This window comes from Pteropus alecto, unplaced genomic scaffold (genome assembly GCF_000325575.1).
Source record: "Pteropus alecto unplaced genomic scaffold, ASM32557v1 scaffold13, whole genome shotgun sequence".
Taxonomy (NCBI): Eukaryota; Metazoa; Chordata; class Mammalia; order Chiroptera; family Pteropodidae; genus Pteropus; species Pteropus alecto.
In genome coordinates, this window is record NW_006434373.1 from 1,086,121 (window position 1) to 1,094,095 (window position 7,975).

The window sequence follows — 7,975 nt, forward strand, 5'->3', positions numbered from 1 at the left end:
GCTGATTGTCAGAGGAAATAACATAGTGTGAGTTCATATAAAAAACAGAAAGCAACAGCAAAACCTTCAGACTTCCAAGAGAGAAAAGACAATGATGGCTGGAAATCTGGGGAAAGGTCTTCAGTGAAAGAAGAGAGTAAAACCTCGGGTTCAGAGTAGAAGAACTATTCAATCATTTTAGGTATCTTTATCAATAAGGCTTTCCTAGAAAGAGAGAAGACCAGAGTCTGACTCATCTTTGTATTACTCAGAGTGGTGTATGCATGAGGCATAAAGTAAATATCATCTGAGTAAAAGGATCTTTTAAAAATACTCAACCAGACGGTATGCTGTCAGCACCGAAGTGCCTAAGACACTATAGCTACTGATGAGAGACTAAAATGCTTGCATAGCAGCCCCAGCATGGGGTCCCAGCCCTACCCCCTGAGACCAGCAGCTCCGGCATGTTGTCCTGAGCTTCCCTCAGACTAACAGCGTCCTGGACACCACATCTCAATTCCTGTAAAGGAACACTGAAGATATCGGCTTGTCTGGGGTACAGTAAACAATGCTGAAAAGGAGATGGAAACCTTAGTTGAAGAGAAAGGCAGTGTGATGGAACAGGAAGGATGGATGGGCCTCAGAGCCAAAATCTGGCTCAGTTGTCGCTGAGACACTCATGAGCCTCAGGCAAGCTGACATTTCTGAACTTTAACTTCATCATCCACAAGGGCAGCGACAGCACTTTACTCAGAACTGTTGAGAATAAACTGAGGCAACAAAACGTATGGCAATGCTCCCAGCCTGGTACAGCTTCCTTCTGCCATCTATCGCTGTGTCCATCTTTGTGGCTTCATCGGACCCTCATTTTTTGAAGCCAAATAGACAGGAGTAATGAGCAATCCAAGATTCTATTGTTCGAGGTTATTATAAGTCTCATATTCCTTTTTTTTTTTTTGCTTATACTATCATCGCCTTTGCTCATCTACCAGCTTCTTGAGGGATAAAAAGACTTTTCAAGTGTCTGCTACCACCACCTCGTCCTCCCCGCCAGCACATTATCCACAGTAGCTGAATGTTTGCACATTTCCTACATATCATCTTGTTAGGGCCTAGCTTTGCAGGACAGTCTAAACAAACTAAAGAATAAAGAGCAAACCGGTCTCTGTAACTCCACCCATGTTTCAGAGCTGCTCAGCAGGGGCACGGGAAATGGCACAAAATCCTTGAGACAGAACAGGCACAGCCACTGCCTGCCTCACTCTACACAAACCAGTGCTTCTTCCTTGGCATGAACTTGGCATTTGGCTCCCTCCAAGGAGCCTGCTGTTCTGTAGTAACAAAGTGATGCTGAAGGCCAGACTCGGTTCCCCAGCAAGCATGAGCCCTCCCTCCTCGGAGCCGTCTCACTACCCCATGCCCGTCCCTGCTGCCTTCCCATTCTGGGTGAAGCCACCAGTAAGGAATGTTGACTTAAAAAAAAAAAACCTGTGTAAGAGCTTCATAAATAAATCTCTGGACACGAAAGTTAAGAAAATAGAAAAATTCCCTGACTTCCCTTTATTTCTCAGAACATAGCCAAACATGTGCTTCTCATTCCTGTGGATTCAGGAAGTTACATTGAAAAAGAACATATAATAAACAAACCAGAAAAAAAGCATAAAACATAAAATTTAATACAAAAATAGAAAACCATTCTCTTAAACTTCAAAGACAGCAGTTGGCTTTCGGCCCTAGTACAGACTCTGGAAGCTCAAATCTTCCTCCAGGCCATGCTGTGGTGCCCACTGATGGGAGGGAGCTGGGGCTTCCTGGGCACTTCTGGCCAGAGACATAAAAGACTCCTGTCTCCAGGGAGGCAAAGTTAGAATGAATTTTATTAAGTCCAATTCATATTCTTGACACTGTCTAATAGATGCTTATTGCTTTTAATATAATTATTTAACACCTGAAAAATACTCAACAGTGCAGTGCCAATTTAAAGAATACAAGTCAGAACGCTACACCTGCCTGTGGGACAAAATCAGAAAATGAATTGAACATCAACATGCAATTGAATTTGCCTAAATCATCACAACGAAAAATTCATTTGGGAGTGAACCACATACTCACTACTAAATGAAAGCTAAACCCTGTATAAGGAAGCTGCCTCGATATTGCTCCCCGAGGATAAAAACAGAAGCAACAGCGCAGAAGTTTTTTTAAGGCTCCTCACTTCTACTCACAGGTTATATAACTCAATGGACTGAAATGTCAATGAAGCTACATTTCTGTCTGACTTTGCTCACTGCTTAGTCCGCATAGCAGAGCCCAAGGAGTGACAGAGAAATTACACTTTCTGAGGTCATAAAATTACCAGGTGATCTTACACGGGCACTGGCAGGCAGGAAATGTCTTTGGGTTTGGATTAAGACCAAGGTGAGCTCTGTGTGTTGTTCTCTGCACAAATGTTTAATTCTAAGAAGGCTAAAATTAAATATCCAAAAGATGTAGAGAATACAACAAACAGGACCCCCCTGGAGAATGCCTGGTATAATCACCAAGGTTATAATTATGCCTACGCAGTCGTGTGTGTGTCCTGCTGCTGACTGGCTCTGTGACTATAGACAAGTGACTCAACATTTCTGTGTCAAATTTCATCAGCGATAATGTTAAGGGATTAGTCTAGATAAGCTTTATGATTCATCCAGCTCTAAGATTCTAGTCTTCTGTACACTTAGCAATGAATACAAATTTATTAGTCCCTATTAGGCAATTTCTTAAGCTAGCCAGTCTTAAACCAAATATCAGCCACACTGTCTGTCCACTGTCACACTGGGGTGCAGACAAAAAGGAAGTTTTGCCACACGGAGCCTTAAGAATGAAGATGTGGGTCGTCATGAAATGTCCCAAAGGCAAGGAGACACCAGTCTCTCTTTCTAGGTATTCGTTTTAGGTAGTATGGGTGACACTGCCCAACAGGCCCAGTGTGACTTCTGCTCCGGATGGTTAGAGATGTTCGTCAGCAACACAGTGCTGAAACCAGGCACAGAATGGCCTTCCTCAGCTCGCAGGCATCCTAGTGACTCACTATAGCCAGTCGTCCAGAATGCATCAAGAAGGTGCCCGGCACACTCCCCGGGAGGCTGGCATCAGGTTCCAAGCCAAACTACAAATCTGAGCTATGGAAATGGGGCTGAGCACTCGATTGCCTCTAATATTCAAATTTACCTATCACCACACCTGAGTTGTTGTTCCCAGGGAGGGTGGTGGAGAGCTTCCCATGGAAAACTGGGATGACCAAACTGCCCTTGGCTTGTGAGGAACTCACGAGCACCGAGAAGCCACTACTGCCTGGTGAGTTGCCAAACTGCCAGATTGAACATGCTCTGAGGAGGGAAGACGAGAACCTAAGGAGTCTTTCGTCTTCTTATTTTTACACAAATAAAATTGTCACATACAGAAACAAGGGGGGGAAACACCAAAAAACAAAACAAACAAACAAAAAACACCAAACAAAAAAAAAAACGCCCCAAAACAACAACAATGCTTGACTGAGAAAAAATGTACCATCGACAAGACTGTCAGAGAGAGGGGTGGTCCAGGTGGGTACTGTGTTCTAGAAAGAATGCGAGAATGAGAGAAGAACCACAAATAAGGAAGCCTCTTCAAGCAGTGAGTGAGACCAGGAATGGGAAGCGGACCCCATATGTGTGCTGTGGGGCTTAGCTCTTATAATCCCAGAAATGCCAATGAATAAATAAAGATTGCTAACAATGCCGCCACCTGGAAGTACTGAAGCAAATTAATACAGGTACACAAATGTAAAAGTACCCAACAGTTTTGTCCTGATGAGCTAGAAATAAAAACTTCCACTTTTGTTCTGTAGTGTGGGAAACACAACAAACAAATAAGATCATTTTACTAACATATGCAGTATATTTATAACCAATCTGAAAAGATATTTGGTAGAGGGTATAGTTTACTTTGGCAAATTACATATAACTAATGAATTTTTAAAATCTTACTCATTGTATAAACGGATTCTTTTAAATAGAAATGGTATATTAAATCCAAAACATACGTGGATGTGACATTTGTCAACAGCTTATGTTAACACAACAAACCGTCCTTCCTCTTCTCCCGATCTTGATGAAACAATCAACCCTGAAATGGTTAAAATTAAAGTGCGTACTCAGGAAATGTGGCACCACATAGGACGGCCATGGCAGCCACCTTTCCAGAACAAGGGAGGATAGCCACAATTCCATAAAACGGGAGCCATGGAGAAAATGTCACTGTAAATCACGCTGGCACAGCTATCTGAATATCCTTCTTGCCTCCTTCCCTTAATTCTTTTTTCTAAAGATATTTTTGACATTAGGGGTTGATCCATTGCTGCCTGAAAAACAGCCTTTCTGACAGGTAGGGTGCGTGTGCTGGTGGCTGAGGAAGCGTTCAGAGCCCAAGGGGAGCATTAACTGTGGGGGAATGTTCGCTAACCCTCCCTGCATTCCTCTCTGTTCAAGTGACACTCAGGCTCAAAAGATCTACGGTGCAATGCTCCAGTTTGTGCTGAAGCGTTCGGTTAAATATTAATTCCTGCTCTCCCAAACCTCTGAAGCTGGGGCTTGGAACTGCTCACCCTCCAAATCACTTGACTGATTTTCTCTCTTTAAATAGACTTTGGTATGACCTGCCACTTGACAGAGAGTAATACCGAACCAAGAACCACCACCAAGGAGGCCTGGGTCATAGCAGGAAAATGTCATTAACAGTCGCCTAGTGAAATGGCTTAAACAGGGTTCGGTGTCAATCAGCTATTTAAAAAATGAGTGATGATACTAGTCTAGGCCACCAAGTGACCTTACCCATAACTAATAATAAAATACTAACGGGAGCAAGACAGTAATTCTGAGAGGACAGGAGAAGCTGAGGGCACTAAGGACTTTGCTGTAATTAAGCACTTAATCCTGGAAGATAAAAGGAAGGACTGAGACTCTGTTCTGAACTTTCACGTGAATCATTCCTTTGTCCAGCGTATCCACACTGTGTACATTACCTACCCCTTAGTCACTTAGTAGCCGTCTTGGTTATCAGGTCGACTATCGTGGTACTGCAGTGATTATGTTCAAGTATCCCTTATTTTGCTTAATATTATGGCCCCAAAAAGCAAGAGTAGTGATTCTGGCAATTTGAATAAGAGAAGCTATAAAGCGCTTCCTTTAAGTGAAAAGGTATGTATGTATAGGAAAATATATACTATATATACGGTTCACTACTATCCATGGTTTCAGGCTTCCACTGGAGACTTTCGAACATATGCCCCTTGGATAAGGGTGTCTACTGTATTTATTTGGCTAGTAAGAAGTGGGGGCAAAACATAGGTGGTCAGTGACTAATCCTGACCTTTCTGAGCTGGTGGCTGTAGAGTGTGGGTGAGAGCTTCACTGTTAGGTCTAGTCTGGCAGTTTTTAAAAGTAAAAGAAAATCAGACCCGAGTGAAATTAGCTTTCATAAAAGTTCTGTTAAAAAATGAATAGCATTAGGATCCTTGTGATCTGTTTCTTGTAGTGGGCACTGCCTGGAAGCCCAAGACCCTCAGCGCATCATGGACAGGCTCTGACCTCTCTGGGAGTCAAGACGGGGTCCCAGGCTCTCTGCAGAGAGCAGCAGGAAGAAGTGACCATCAAGCACTGCATCTGAGAATCTGCTTTTCCTGTGCTCCTATCGTTTAACTTGCAGAGAGGAATATTAGTTATATCTTCCCAAGACAAATTATTAACACTCTTTACAAATCTCAGTATTTCAAGGGTATTTGCATCCTATTGCTGAGGCAGACGAAAAGCAGATAATATGCCCAAATCATAAATGAGTTGTTTCAGCTATTTAATTTTAAATCTACAAACTGTAAAGATAAACAAACCTGCCTACCCATTTCAACAGTAGTGTGCTAAACCAGGCAGAAATCTCAACAGACTATTTCTATCTTGTTCCCTTTGACACATGCACAGGTAAGAAAAGATCATTGTGGGGCACAGAGACTGAACTTCAGAGAAAAAGTCCCTGAAATGTGCAAAGCCAGCATGCCTTCCTATTCATGGGAGCTCAGAATGATAAGAAAAATACTTTAAGGCTACAGGGGGAAAGGGAGCATTTCTCCTGAGCGTCTGAGCATCTTTCCTCAGGGATGGAGAGAGAGGAGCTAAATTAGGAAAGAAATGGAGTGATCTGGAGAGGCTGGACTGGTTCTGCACAGACTGGGGCAAATGAGCTGAATCGAAGAATCTTCTAAGCATTTTGTACCTCCTTCACCCAAGCACTGGCCGTGATGCCATCCTCTTCCCCTTCCAGACCCCACTTCCACAAGGTCTATGAAATCTCCCTCTCTCCCCAAGGCAGTAAGGGCACTGTGCACTGCTTCCCCAGGTGAGTGTGAACAGGGCAAGGTGAAGGAGGAGAACCTGCACATGTCCCCAAAGCACAACACTCTACCCGCGACATGTGTCACCTACAGAAGTCGACTGCACCATGCAAATATATCTAATATTGGCAGCTGCGACCCAGAGGGTTCTGCTGATTGAAAAATAAACTTATTCTCACCGCAGAGTGAATGTAGATTATAATGTAGACGAACTCATTAACTCAAAGTGCTATTTACCTCTTTCTGGGCCTTCTCTAGGACCCCAAGTCGACCAGCAGGTCTGCAGAGAGCTAAATCTACAAAGCATCACAGTTTACCCGTAGCTCAAAGGGCTCTGTTCTGGGAGGTGGAGGAGCAAGAAGAAGCCTCCTCACATCATCAGAACAGGAGAGGTGATGAGAAAGTGCTGACACCCTCTGAGGGGAATAGGGAGATGGGTGCAAGCCTTAACCTCCATGTTCCTGTGGGAATCGCAGATGTTCTGCCGAGATGCAGGTGAACTACGGATCGAGCCTTTGCCTGTGTGGTCCCAAAAGGTAGGTGAAAAGTCCCTAGGGCTCCATGGTGGAGCCGATCCCCTTCAAAAATACTTGAAAATCATATATCTAATAAGGGATTTGTCAGCGGGTTACATAAGAGACTGTCGCAACTCAATAATAAAAAGACAGATAATGAGGATTTAAGTAGACATTTCACCAAAGTTCTACAAATGGCCGATAGCACATGAAAAGATGCTTCTCATCAACAACCATTAAGGAAACAAAAATCAAACCCTGGCCAAGGGAGAGAAGCCAGACACCATGGGTCAGATACCATGTGATTCCAAGATATGAAACCTCCAGGACAGGCGAATCCACAGACACAGAAAGCAGATTTGTGGGTGCCAGCGGCTGGGGTTGGGGAGTGACTGCTAATGGGTACTGGGGTTTTTTTTCAGGGTGATGAAATGTTTTAAAATTAGATTATAGTGATGGTCTTATAACTTGGAAAATGTACTAAAAACCACTGAACTGTGCTCTTTAAACAGGAGGATTTTATGGTATATAAATTATATCTCATTAAAGCGGCCAGGTAGCTCTCTCCCTCAGATCCGTGAGGTTCTGAGCACTGCGCATCATGCGTCTCTGAGTCGGCACAGCCCTCACCTCACTTCGTTGAAGCTGCTTTTCTCACCCACGAGGCATAGCTTTTACCAGAATGAAGGGTTCTCTACATTTTAGGGAAAACAAGTAACATTTTTAAGGTTCTGTTTTCAATATAGATCATTTCTTAATGGATAAAATTGAGTTCAATGCTTTTCCAAAGGAGTATGCCCAACAGCAGAGAAACTTGAAAATTTTATACTCAAAGTACAATGGGATAAACACAGCTGAGGGCAACATTATACCCTCACATTCTGGGTGTAAAGCAAGGATAATGCCTCACTTCTAGGAGCCACACAGTTTCTATCAATTATTTTAGATGCAAATGGCCATGCTCCCCCTTGAACCGCAAAGTCCAGTAGTCAAGAGAAGAAACAGGGATTTCGCAGGTGTCTCTCTCCATCTCTCTGCCACTCCAGTAAGGGCAAGATGCTTTTGAATTTAGAATTTA

At 43.3% G+C, this 7,975-nt stretch overlaps 1 protein-coding gene across 4 annotated transcripts in view; it reads right to left on the reverse strand.

Annotated features, from left to right (window-relative positions):
- Nucleotides 1-7,975, reverse strand: part of ATP11A (ATPase phospholipid transporting 11A) — a 142,565-nt gene that overhangs the window by 67,306 nt on the left and 67,284 nt on the right. The window lies entirely within an intron of this gene.